General features: G+C 44.2%; 1 pseudogene; it reads right to left on the reverse strand.

Annotated features, from left to right (window-relative positions):
• Window positions 1-15,211, reverse strand: part of LOC124022807 — a 53,336-nt pseudogene extending 38,125 nt beyond the window's left edge.
• Window positions 15,212-15,621: the final 410 nt, after the last annotated feature.

Consider the following 15,621-nt stretch of genomic DNA (forward strand, 5'->3'; position numbering starts at 1 on the left):
AGGTGAAGGAGGAGGAGCCTGAACCTCTAGAACCCTGTGACTCACCCTGCAGATCTCCATCCTATTGGCTGCCTCTTCCATCTCCTCTCTGAGGGCCTCCCCCTTGGCCCCGCCCGCCTGCAGATTGCTAGGGTGACTGGAGGACTTGGACGACTGGTGAAACCTACAGGTTTAAGGAGGAGACAGAAGAAGAGTTTAGGAGGAGGGATGGAAAACCAACACACACGACAGCATCCCAAAAGGCATCCTATTCCACGCTATATAGTGCACTACTTCTGACCAGTAGTGCACACTATATAGGGGCGGCAGGGTAGCCTAGTGGTTAGAGCATTGGACTAGTAACCGAAAGGTTGCAAGTTCAAATCCCGAGCTGACAAGGTACAAAATCTGTTGTTCTGCCCCTGAACAGGCACTGTTCCTAGGCCGTCATTGAAAATAAGAATTTGTTCTTAACTGACTTGCCTAGTAAAATAAAATTAAGATAAATAAAATAAAAAACATAGGGTTTAGGGCGCGATTTGAGACACATGCACTGAGGGAAGGAACATGTCGGTCTAAGCATTATTCTAAACGTGAGCATGTCTTTAAGAGGTGAAGACCAGTGAAGAGAGCATCAGGTCCCAGCCTGTTAACAGTCCATCCCTCACCGTGTGCGAGCAGAGTCCATGTCCAGAACCAGCTTGGCTAAATGTTTCCTCTGTTTCTGGATGTTGGGAATGTCCACCTGGGAAGAGACAGGGAACACATCAACCCTCCTCTATAATGTATCTCCACTACATTCAGTTATCTACTAGTTATCTGGGAATGTCCACCTGGGAAGAGACAGGGAACACATCAACCCTCCTCTATAATGTATCTCCACTATATTCAGTTATCTACTAGTTATCTGGGAAGAGACAGGGAACACATCAACCCTCCTCTATAATGTATCTCCACTATATTCAGTTATCTACTAGTTATCTGGGAATGGACATTGGGGAGGAATATTCCACCATACTGAAGTTAATAGACAATAATGAACAGGCTGACACTGTGTCTTAACGATTACGTTCAGTCAGAGATAGTAATGGTGAATGTTGTGGGCAGCCTCTGGACAGATAATTATAATTATAACTTCAAATAATGTATAACAGTAGGCCTCACCTCATCATAGAGACAGTAGGACTCACCTCATCATAGGGACAGTAGGACTCACCTCATCATAGGACAGTAGGACTCACCTCATCATAGGACAGTAGGACTCACCTCATCATAGGGACAGTAGGACTCACCTCATCATAGACAGTAGGACTCACCTGACAGTAGGACTCACCTCATCAAAGAGAGGCTCCATCATCATAGTGACAGTCAGACACCTCAACATAGGGACAGTAGGACTCACCTCATCATAGGGACAGTAGGACTCACCTCATCATCATAGGACTCACCTCATCATAGACAGTAGGACTCACCTCATCATAGGGACAGTAGGACTCACCTCATCATAGGACTCACCTCATCATAGACAGTAGGACTCACCTCATCATAGGGACAGTAGGACTCACCTCATCATAGTGACAGTAGGACTCACCTCATCATAGTGACAGTAGGACTCACCTCATCATAGTGACAGTAGGACTCACCTCATCATAGTAGGACAGTAGGACTCACCTCATCATAGTGACAGTAGGACTCACTCATCATCAGTAGGACTCACCTCATCATAGTGACAGTAGGACTCACCTCATCATAGTGACAGTAGGACTCACCTCATCATAGTGACAGTAGGACTCACCTCATCATAGTGACAGTAGGACTCACCTCATCATAGTGACAGTAGGAGTGACAGTAGGACTCATCTCATCATAGGGACAGTAGGACTCACCTCATAGTGACAGTAGGACTCACCTCATAGTGACAGTAGGACTCACCTCATCATAGTGACAGTAGGACTCACCTCATCATAGGGACAGTAGGACTCACCTCATCATAGTGACAGTAGGACTCACCTCATCATAGGGACAGTAGGACTCTACACCCAAACAAGGGCACTGCGTTCATCCACCTCTGGCCTGCTCGCCTCCCTACCACTGAGGAAGTACAGTTCCCGCTCAGCCCAGTCAAAACTGTTCACTGCTCTGGCCCCCCAATGGTGGAACAAACTCCCTCAAGACGCCAGGACAGCGGAGTCAATCACCACCTTCCGGAGACACCTGAAACCCCACCTCTTTAAGGAATAAATACCTAGGATAGGATAAAGTAATCCTTCTCACCCCCCCCCTTAAAAGATTTAGATGCACTATTGTAAAGTGGCTGTTCCACTGGATGTCATAAGGTGAATGCACCAATTTGTAAGTCACTCTGGATAAGAGCGTCTGCTAAATTACTTAAATGTAAATGTAAATGTAATCATAGAGACAGTAGGACTCACCTCATCATAGTGACAGCAGGACTCACCTCATCATAGAGACAGTAGGACTCACCTCATCATAGTGACAGTAGGACTCACCTCATCATAGACACAGTAGGACTCACCTCATCATAGTGACAGTAGGACTCACCTCATCATAGAGACAGTAGGACTCACCTCATCATAGGGACAGTAGGACTCACCTCATCATAGAGACAGTAGGACTCACCTCATTATAGTGACAGTAGGACTCACCTCATCATAGAGACAGTAGGACTCACCTCATCATAGTGACAGCAGGACTCACCTCATCATAGAGACAGTAGGACTCACCTCATCGTAGAGACAGTAGGACTCACCTCAGCCAGCTCAAAGAGAGGCTTCACCTCATCATAGTGACAGTCAGACTGACCTCAACATAGGGACAGTAGGACTCACCTCATCATAGGGACAGTAGGACTCACCTCATCATAGACACAGTAGGACTCACCTCATCATAGACACAGTAGGACTCACCTCATCATAGTGACAGTAGGACTCACCTCATCATAGAGACAGTAGGACTCACCTCATCATAGACACAGTAGGACTCACCTCATCATAGTGACAGTAGGACTCACCTCATCATAGACACAGTAGGACTCACCTCATCATAGTGACAGTAGGACTCACCTCATCATAGAGACAGTATGACTCACCTCATCATAGTGACAGTAGGACTCACCTTGTCATAGGGACAGTAGGACTCACCTCATCATAGAGACAGTAGGACTCACCTTGTCATAGGGACAGTAGGACTCACCTCATCATAGGGACAGTAGGACTCACCTCATCATAGAGACAGTAGGACTCACCTCATCATAGTGACAGTAGGACTCACCTCATCATAGGGACAGTAGGACTCGCCTTGTCATAGTGACAGTAGGACTCACCTCATCATAGAGACAGTAGGACTCACCTCATCATAGGGACAGTAGGACTCACCTCATCATAGTGACAGTAGGACTCACCTCATCATAGTGACAGTAGGACTCACCTCATCATAGGGACAGTAGGACTCACCTCATCATAGTGACAGTAGGACTCACCTCATCATAGACAGTAGGACTCACCTCATCATAGAGACAGTAGGACTCACCTCTTCATAGAGACAGTAGGACTCACCTCATCATAGTGACAGTAGGACTCACCTCATCATAGTGACAGTAGGACTCACCTCATCATTGGGACAGTAGGACTCACCTCATCATAGGGACAGTAGGACTCACCTCATCATTGGGACAGTAGGACTCACCTCATCATAGTGACAGTAGGACTCACCTCATCATAGAGACAGTAAGACTCACCTCATAGTGACAGTAGGACTCACCTCATAGTGATAGTAGGACTCACCTCATCATAGTGACAGTAGGACTCACCTCATCATAGAGACAGTAGGACTCACCTCATCATAGGGACAGTAGGACTCACCTCATCATAGTGACAGTAGGACTCACCTCATCATAGAGACAGTAGGACTCACCTCATCATAGAAACAGTAGGACTCACCTCATTATAGTGACAGTAGGACTCACCTCATCATAGAGACAGTAGGACTCACCTCATCATAGGGACAGTAGGACTCACCTCATCATAGAGACAGTAGGACTCACCTCATCGTAGAGACAGTAGGACTCACCTCAGCCAGCTCAAAGAGAGGCTTCACCTCATCATAGTGACAGTCAGACTGACCTCAACATAGGGACAGTAGGACTCACCTCATCATAGGGACAGTAGGACTCACCTCATCATAGACACAGTAGGACTCACCTCATCATAGTGACAGTAGGACTCACCTCATCATAGGCACAGTAGGACTCACCTCATCATAGGGACAGTAGGACTCACCTCATCATAGGGACAGTAGGACTCACCTCATCATAGAAACAGTAGGACTCACCTCATCATAGGGACAGTAGGACTCACCTCATCATAGAGACAGTAGGACTCACCTCATCATAGGGACAGTAGGACTCACCTCATCATAGACACAGTAGGACTCACCTCATCATAGTGACAGTAGGACTCACCTCATCATAGACACAGTAGGACTCACCTCATCATAGTGACAGTAGGACTCACCTCATCATAGTGACAGTAGGACTCACCTCATCATAGTGACAGTAGGACTCACCTCATCATAGTGACAGTAGGACTCACCTCATCATAGTGACAGTAGGACTCACCTCATCATAGTGACAGTAGGACTCACCTCATCATAGTGACAGTAGGACTCACCTCATCATAGACACAGTAGGACTCACCTCATCATAGTGACAGTAGGACTCACCTCATCATAGTGACAGTAGGACTCACCTCATCATAGTGACAGTAGGACTCACCTCATCATAGTGACAGTAGGACTCACCTCATCATAGGGACAGTAGGACTCACCTCATCATAGTGACAGTAGGACTCACCTCATCATTGGGACAGTAGGACTCACCTCATCATAGGGACAGTAGGACTCACCTCATCATAGAGACAGTAGGACTCACCTCATCATAGAGACAGTAGGACTCACCTCATCATAGGGACAGTAGGACTCACCTCATCATAGAGACAATAGGACTCACCTCATCATAGACAGTAGGACTCACCTCATCATAGAGACAGTAGGACTCACCTCTTCATAGAGACAGTAGGACTCACCTCATCATAGAGACAGTAAGACTCACCTCATAGTGATAGTAGGACTCACCTCATCATAGTGACAGTAGGACTCACCTCATCATAGTGACAGTAGGACTCACCTCATCATAGAAACAGTAAGACTCACCTCATAGTGATAGTAGGACTCACCTCATAGTGATAGTAGGACTCACCTCATCATAGTGACAGTAGGACTCAGCTCATAGTGATAGTAGGACCCGCCTTGTCATAGTGACAGTAGGACTCACCTTGTCATAGTGACAGTAGAACTCACCTTGTCATAGTGACAGTAGAACTCACCTTGTCATAGTGACAGTAGGACTCACCTTGTCATAGTGACTGTAGGACTCACCTTGTCATAGTGACAGTAGGACTCATCTCATCATAGAGACAGTAGAACTCACCTTGTCATAGTGACAGTAGAACTCACCTTGTCATAGTGACAGTAGGACTCACCTTGTCATAGTGACAGTAGGACTCACCTTGTCATAGTGACAGTAGGACTCACCTCATCATAGGGACAGTAGGACTCACCTTGTCATAGTGACAGTAGGACTCACCTCAGCCAGCTCATAGAGAGGCTCCACCACATCTTTCTCTATCTGGAACTCAAACTGAATCAGTTCCTGGGCCAGCTTCTCCTCTGTCTCCCCACACAGGTTCAGCATCTTCCTGTTAGGGAGCAGAGCCAATCAAAACATCAGATGGATCCCTGCCACAGCCAATCACAATGTCAGCTAGGTCCCAGTCAATCATAACATCAGCTAGGACCCGGCCACAAGCAATCACAGCGTCAGATAGAACGCAGCCATAGCCAATCACGTCAGCTAGGACCCGGCTTCAGCTAATCAGAATGCATCAAATAGAGAACAAGGTCAAAGAGGACAGAGTGGAATTATGGCAGAATCAACATAAAAAAGGTGAGTGAGTGAGTGAGTGAGTGAGTGAGTGAGTGAGTGAGTGAGTGAGTGAGTGAGTGAGTGAGTGAGTGAGTGAGTGAGTGAGTGCGTATACAGGGACTCACCCTAGTAGAGAGTCGTCCCCCAACACAGCAGCTCCTTCTACCATACATTGTGCCAGGATGGTTAGTGGAAGCTTTTTCTGATACAAGACAGCAAGAATTAACATACGGTATTCCATATCATATCACCATACCATATCATACCACCACACCATACCATATCACCATACCATATCATATCACCATACCATATCATACCACCATACCATACCCACCATACCATATATCACCATACCATATCACCATACCATATCATATCACCATATACCATACCACCATACCATATCACCATACCATATCATATCACATATCACACCATATCACCATACCATATCACCATACCATATCATCATACCATATCATATCACCACACCATATACCATATCACCATCACCATATCATATCACCATACCATATCACCATACCATATCACCACACCATACCATATCACCATATCATATCACCATACCATATCATACCATACATATCACCAGACCATATCGTATCACCATACCATATCACCATACCATATCATATCACCATACCATATCACCATACCATATCACCACACCATATCACCATATCATACACCACCATACCATATCACCATACCATATCATATCACCACACCATATCATATCACCATACCATATCACCACACCATATCACCACACCATACCATATCACCATACCATACCATATCATCACCATACCATATCACCATACCATATCATACCATATCACCATACCATATCACACCATATCATATACCATATCACCATACCATATCACCATACATATCACCACCATATATCAACCATACCATATCACCATACCATATCACCATATCACCACACCATATCACCATACCATATCACCACACCATATCACCACACCATATCACCACACCATATCACCATACCATATCACCACACCATATCACCACACCATATCACCATATCATATATAATATATGCCATTTAGCAGACGCTTTTATCCAAAGCAACTTACAGTCATGTGTGCATACATTCTACGTATGGGTGGTCCCGGGGATCGAACCCACTACCCTGGCGTTACAAGCGCCATGCTCTACCAACTGAGCTACAGAAGGACCACATATCACCAATACCATACCATACCATATCACCATATCATATCACCATATCATATCACCATACCATATCACCATACCATATCACCATACCATATCACCATACCATATCACCATACCATACCATATCACCACACCATATCACCATACCATACCTCACCATACCATATCACCACACCATACCATATCACCATACCATATCACCATATCACCATCACCATACCATATACCATACCATATCATATCACCATACCATATCATATCACCATATACCATATCACCATACCATATACCATATCACCATACCATATCACCATACCATATCACCACCACACCATATCACCACACCATATCACCACACCATATCACCACACCATATCACCACACCATATCACCACACCATATCACCATACCATATCACCATACCATATCACCACACCATATCACCACACCATATACCATATCACCATACCATATCACCATATCATCATCACCATACCATATCACCATATCATATCACCATACCATATCACCATATCATATCACCATACCATATCAATACCATACCATACCATATCACCATCACCATATCATATCACCATACCATATCACCATACCATATCACCATACCATATCACATACCATATCACCATACCACCATATACCATATCACCATCACCATATCACCACACCATACCATATCACCATACCATATCACCACCACCATACCATATCACCACACCATACCATATCACCACCATATCACCATACCATATCACCATACCATATCACCATATCAATCACCATACCATATCACCATATCATATCACCATCACCATATATACCATATCACCATACCATATCATACCATCACCATACCATATCACCCATATCACCATACCATATCACCATATCACACCATACCATATCACCACACCATACCATATCACCACACCATACCATATCACCATACCATATCACCATACCATACCATATCACCACCATACCATATCACCATATCATATCACCATACCATATCACCATACCATATCACCATACCATATCATATCACCATATCATATCACCACACCATACCATATCATATCACCATACCATATCACCATATCATATCACCATACCATATCACCACCACCATACCATATCACCATATCATATCATCATACCATATCATATCACCATACCATATCACCACACCATACCATATCATATCACCATATCATATCACCACACCATACCATATCATATCACCATACCATATCACCATATCATATCACCATACCATATCACCACACCATACCATATCACCATATCATATCATCATACCATATCATATCACCATACCATATCATATCATCATACCATATCATATCATCATACCATATCATATCACCATATCATATCATCATACCATATCATCATACCATATCATATCACCATATACCATATCATATCACCATACCATATCATATCACCATATCATATCACCATATCATATCACCATACCATATCACCACACAAGGTAGCAGAACATGTTCCTCTGTCACTGTGAATGGGGATATTATGGACTTTTATTTATTCCTGGTTTATTTGAATAGGACAGGACTCACTGACACATTGAAAAAACAGGAATCTGATAGGTCCTTACAGTGGGAGACTTGACAGATTTCTTCTCTCTCTCTTCAGCCCCTTGCTGGCCCTGCAGGCAGGCGGTCAGCTTCTTGTGAGTGCTGTGGGTCACCTGTTTGACCAGGTCCAACCGCTTCTCCACCTAGACCAGCACAGCAACATGTATCAGACACCATGCTAACAAGAAGGTCAGAAATCACACACACACACAGGCACAAACACACACACACATACAGACACGCACACACACACACACACACACACACACACTTATACTTATTTACCTGCAGAAGATCGTCGCTTAACACTTCAGTTTTTTTTTCTGCCCTAGAAAGAGAAAACATACCAGTCAGGATTGGGTTAGGGTGGAGAGGATAGGAGAAAACATACCAGTCAGGATTGGGTTAGGGTGGAGAGGATAGAAGGAGAAAACATACCAGTCAGGATTGGGTTAGGGTGGAGAGGATAGGAGAAAACATACCAGTCAGGATTGGGTTAGGGTGGAGATAGAAGGAGAAAACATACCAGTCAGGATTGGGTTAGGGTGGAGAGGATAGAAGGAGAAAACATACCAGTCAGGATTGGGTTAGGGTGGAGATAGAAGGAGAAAACATACCAGTCAGGATTGGGTTAGGGTGGAGATAGAAGGAGAAAACATACCAGTCAGGATTGGGTTAGGGTGGAGAGGATAGAAGGAGAAAACATACCAATCAGGATTGGGTTAGGGTGGAGAGGATAGGAGAAAACATACCAGTCAGGATTGGGTTAGGGTGGAGAGGATAGAAGGAGGATACCAGAGGAGGAGAAAAGGATAGGAGTCAGGATTGGGTTAGGGTGGAGAGAGGATAGAAGGAGAAAACATACCAGTCAGGATTGGGTTAGGGTGGAGATAGAAGGAGAAAACATACCAGTCAGGATTGGGTTAGGGTGGAGAGGATAGAAGGAAAACATACCAGTCAGGATTGGGTTAGGGTGGAGAGGATAGGAGAAAACATACCAGTCAGGATTGGGTTAGGGTGGAGAGGATAGAAGGAGAAAACATGGTCCTGTGTAGCTCATTGGGTTGGTAGAGCATGGCGCAGGATTGGGTTTGATAGAAGGAGAAAACATACCAGGGATTAGTGGGTTCGATACCCAGGATTGGGTTAGGTGGAGAGGATAGAAGGGACCACCCATACGTCAGAATTTATGCACCACATGACTGTAAGTCGCTTTGGATAAAAGCGTCTGCTAAATGACATATATTATTATTATATATTACATACCAGTCAGGATTGGGTTAGGGTGGAGAGGATAGGAGAAAACATACCAGTCAGGATTGGGTTAGGGTGGAGATAGAAGGAGAAAACATACCAGTCAGGATTCGGTTAGGTTGGAGAGGATAGAAGGAGAAAACATACCAGTCAGGATTGGGTTAGGGTGGAGAGGATAGGAGAAAACATACCAGTCAGGATTGGGTTATCCCCGGGACCACCCATACGTGAATTTATGATGATAGAAGGCTAAAGACATATATATTATTAAAACATACCAGTCAGGATTGGGTTAGGGTGGAGAGGATAGGAGAAAACATACCAGTCAGGATTGGGTTAGGGTGGAGATAGAAGGAGAAAACATACCAATCAGGATTGGGTTGGAGAGGTAGAAGGAGAAAACATACCAGAGAGGAGGGTAGGAAGGAGAAAACATACCAGTCAGGATTGGGTTAGGGTGGAGATAGAAGGAGAAAACATACCAGTCAGGATTGGGTTAGGGTGGAGATAGAAGGAGAAAACATACCAGTCAGGATTGGGTTAGGGTGGAGATAGAAGGAGAAAACATACCAGTCAGGATTGGGTTAGGGTGGAGAGAGGATAGAAGGAGAAAACATACCAGTCAGGATTGGGTTAGGGTGGAGAGGATAGAAGGAGAAAACATACCAGTCAGGATTGGGTTAGGGTGGAGAGGATAGAAGGAGAAAACATACCAGTCAGGATTGGGTTAGGGTGGAGAGGATAGAAGGAGAAAACATACCAGTCAGGATTGGGTTAGGGTGGAGATAGAAGGAGAAAACATACCAGTCAGGATTGGGTTAGGGTGGAGATAGAAGGAGAAAACATACCAGTCAGGATTGGGTTAGGGTGGAGAGGGTTTGAATGATTTAACAAGAACACACTCAACAAGCCTCTGGGGAATCTCCTTAAGTACTTTATGTAGTTATTTTAATCAAGTTACAGAGCCTTCAGAAAGTGTTCACACCCCTTGACTTACTCCACATTTAGTTGTGTTACAACCTCAATTCAAAATGGATTAAATGTCTTGTTTTCTCTCACCCATCTACACACAATACCCCATAATGACATCACAATACCCCATAATGACATCACAATACCTCATAATGACATCACAATACCCCACAATGACCAAGTGAAAACATGCTTTTAGAAATCTTAGCTAATTTATTGAAAATGAAATGCATAAATATGTTATTTACATATATAAGCACCTTTGACAGTGATTACAGCTGTGAGTCTTTCTGGGTCTTTCAGGATTCCAACCTGAATTGTGCAACATTTACCCATAATTCTTCAAGCTCTTCAAATTGGTTGTTGATCATTGCTAGACAACCATTTCCAGGTTTTGCCATAGATTTTCAAGTAGATTTAAGTCAAAACTGTAACTCGGCCACTCAAGAACATTCACTGTCTTCTTGGTAAGCAACTCCAGTGTATATTTGGCCTTGTGTTTTCGGTTATTGTCCTGCTGAAAGGTGAATTCATCTCCCAGTGTCTGGTGGAAAGCAGACTGAACCAGGTTTTCCTCTAGGATGTTGCCTGTGCTGTGGATTGTGTGCTTAGTTCCATTACATGTATTTTTTATCCTGAAAAACCTCCCCAGTCCTTAACGATTACAAGCATATCCATAACATGATGCAGCCACCACTATGCTCTGTCCACTATGATTCCCTCATCAATCTACACATAATACCCCATATTGGCAAAGCGAAAACAGTGTTTTGCTATATGTACATAAGAAAGTAAGTATTCAGACACTTTGCTGTGAGACTTGGAATTGAGCTCTGTGGTAAATTCAATTGATTGGACATGATTTGTCTATATAAGGTTCCACAGTTGAAAGTGCATATCAGAGAAAAAAACCAAGCCATGAGGTTGAAGGAACTGTCGGTAGAACACCAAGACAGGAATGTGTCGAGACAGGATTGCACCGAGACAGGATTGCACCGAGACAGGATTGCACCGAGACAGGATTGTGTCGAGGCAGGATTGCACCGAGACAGGATTGTGTCGAGGCAGGATTGTGTCGAGACAGGATTGCACCGAGACAGGATTGCACCGAGACAGGATTGTGTCGAGACAGGATTGCACCGAGACAGGATTGTGTCGAGGCAGGATTGCACCGAGACAGGATTGTGTCGAGGCAAAGATCTGGGGAAGGGAACCAACAAAATATCTGTAACATTGAAGGTCTCAAAACTGTGTTCTCCCATCTTCTCCCATCTTCCTCTGTGGAGATGGGAGAACATTCCAGAAGGACAACCATCTCTGCAGCACTCCACCAATCAGGCCTTTATTGTAGAGTGGCCAGATGGAAGGCACTCCCACATGACAGCCAGCTCTGAGTTTTCCAAAAGATACCTAAAGACTCTCAGACCATGAGAAACAAGATTATCTGGTCTGATGAAACCAAGATTGAACTCTTTGGCCAGAATGCCAAGCATCACGTCTGGAGGAAACCTGGCACCATCCCTACGGTGACACATGGTGGTGGCAGCATCATGCTGTGGGGATGTTTTTCAGCGACAGGGACTGGGAGACTCGTCAGGATGGAGGGAAAGATGATCAGAGAGATCCTTGATGAAAACCATCTCCAGAGCGCTGAGGACCTCAAATACAGGTGTGCCAAGCTTGTTCTGTCATATTCAAGAAGACTCGAGGCTGTAATCGCTGCCAAAGGTGTTTCAACAAAGTACTGAGTAAAGGGTCTGAGTACTTATGTAAATGTAATATTTCAGTTTTTTATATATACAGTCGTGGCCAAAAGTTTTGAGAATGACACAAATATTAATTTCCACAAAGTTTTCTGCTTCAGTGTCTTCAGATATTTTTGTCAGATTTTACTATCGAATACTGAAGTATAATTACAAGCATTTCATAATTGTCAAAGGCTTTTATTGACAATTACATAAAGTTGATGCAAAGACTCAATATTTGCAGTGTTGACCTTTGTTTTTCAAGACCTCTGCAATCCACCCAGGCATGCTGTCAAATAACTTCTGGGCCACATCCTGACTGATGGCAGCCCATTCTGGCATAATCAATGCTTGGAGTTTGTCAGAATTTGTGGGTTTTTGTTTGTCCACCCGCCTCTTGAGGATTGACCTCAAGTTCTCTATGAGATTAAGTTCTGGGGAGTTTCCTGGCCATGGACCCAAAATATCAATGTTTTGTTCCCCAAGCCACTTAGTTATCACCTTTGCCTTATGGCAAGGTGCTCCATCATACTGGAAAAGGTCTTGTTCGTCACCAAACTGTTCCTGGATGGTTGGGAGAAGTTGCTCTCGGAGGATGTGTTGGTACCATTCTTTATTCATGGCTGTGTTCAAGCAAAATTGTGAGTGAGCCCACTCCCTTGGCTGAGAAGCAACCCCACACATGAATGGTCTCAGGATGCTTTACTGTTGGCATGACAGAGGACTGATGGTAGCGTTCACCTTGTCTTCTCCGGACAAGCTTTTTTTCCGGATGCCCCAAACAATCGGAAAGGGATTCATCAGAGAAAATGACTTCATCCCAGTCCTCAGCAGTCCAATCCCTGTACCTTTTGCAGAATATCAGTCTGTCCCTGATGTTTTTCCTGGAGAGAAATGGCTTCTTTGCTGCCCTTTTTGACACCAAGCCATCCTCCAAAAGTCTTCGCCTCATTGTGTGTGCAGATGCACTCACACCTGCCTGCTGCCATTCCTGAGCAAGCTCTGTACTGGTGGTGCCCCGATCCCGCAGCTGAATCAACTTTAGGAGATGGTCCTGGTGCTTGCTGGACTTTCTTGGGCACCCTGAAGCATTCTTCACAACAATTAAACTGCTCTCCTTGAAGTTCTTGATGATCCGTTAAATGGTTGATTTAGGTGCAATCTTACTGGCAGCAATATCCTTGCCTGTGAAGCCCTTTTTGTGCAAAGCCATGAAGACGGCACTTGTTTCCTTGCAGGTAACCATGTTTGACAGAGGAAAAACAATGATTCCAAGCACCACTCTCCTTTTGAAGCTTCCAGTCTGTTATTTGAACTCAATCAGCATGACAGAGTGATCTCCAGCCATGTCCTCATCAACACACACCTGTGTTAACGAGAGAATCACTGACATGATGTCAGCTGGTCCTTTTGTGGCAGGGCTGAAATGTAGTGGAAATGTTTTTGGGGGATTCAGTTAACTTGCATGGCAAAGAGGGACTTTGCAATTAATTGCAATTAATCTGATCACTCTTCATAACATTCTGGAGTATATGCAAATTACCATCATACAAACTGAGGCAGCAGACTTTGTGAAAATGTATATTTGTGTCTTTTTCAAAACTGTTGGCCACGACTGTACATTTGCAAACATTTCTAAAAATCTGTTTTCGCTTTGTCATTATGGGGTATTGTGTGTAGATTGATGAGGGGGTAAAAACTATTTTATCCGTTTTAGAATAAGGCTGTAATGCAACAAAATGTAGAAAAAGTCCATGGGTCTGAACACTTTCAGAATGTACTGTATATATGTCTATAAGAGCTATACAGGGAGATATATATGGCTATAAGAGCTATACAGGGAGATATATATATGTCTATAAGAGCTGTATGGTAAGATATACATGTCTATAAGAGATATACTGTATGGTAAGTCTATATATATATGTCTATGTATGGTTAGATATACACTGCTCCAAAAAACAAAGGGAACACTAAAATAACACATCCACATTCTGAATGAATGAAATATTCTTAGTAAATACTTTTTTCTTTACATAGTTGAATGTGCTGACAACAAAATCACACAACAATGATCAATGGAAATCAAATTTATCAACCCATGGAGGTCTGGATTTGGAGTCACACTCAAAATTAAAGTGGAAAACCACACTACAGGCTGATCCAACTTTGATGTAATGTCCTTAAAACAAGTCCAAATGAGGCTCAGTAGTGTGTGTGGCCTCCACGTGCCTGTATGACCTCCCTACAATGCCTGGGCATGCTCCTGATGAGGTGGCATATGGTCTCCTGAGGGATCTCCTCCAAGACCTGGACTAAAGCATCCGCCAACTCCTGGACAGTCTGTGGTGCAACGTGGCGTTGGTGGAAGGAGCGAGACATGATGTCCCAGATGTGCTCAATTGGAATCAGGTCTGGGGAACGGGCGGGCCAGTCCATAGCATCAAAGCCTTCCTCTTGCAGGAACTGCTGACACACTCCAGCCACATGAGGTCCAGCATTGTCTTGCATTAGGAGGAACCCAGGGCCAACCGCACCAGCATATGGTCTCACAAGGGGTTTGAGGATCTCATCTCGGTACCTAATGGCAGTCAGGCTACCTCTGGCGAGCACATGGAGGGCTGTGCGGCCCCCCAAAGAAATACCACCCCACACCATGACTGACCCACTGCCAAACTGGTCATGCTGGAGGATGTTGCAGGCAGAAGAACGTTCTCCACAGCGTCTCCAGACTGTCACGTCTGTCACGTGCTCAGTGTGAACCTGCTTTCATCTGTGAAGAGCACAGGGTG

The sequence above is a fragment of the Oncorhynchus gorbuscha genome, unplaced genomic scaffold (assembly GCF_021184085.1).
Source record: "Oncorhynchus gorbuscha isolate QuinsamMale2020 ecotype Even-year unplaced genomic scaffold, OgorEven_v1.0 Un_scaffold_1433, whole genome shotgun sequence".
Taxonomy (NCBI): domain Eukaryota; kingdom Metazoa; phylum Chordata; class Actinopteri; order Salmoniformes; family Salmonidae; genus Oncorhynchus; species Oncorhynchus gorbuscha.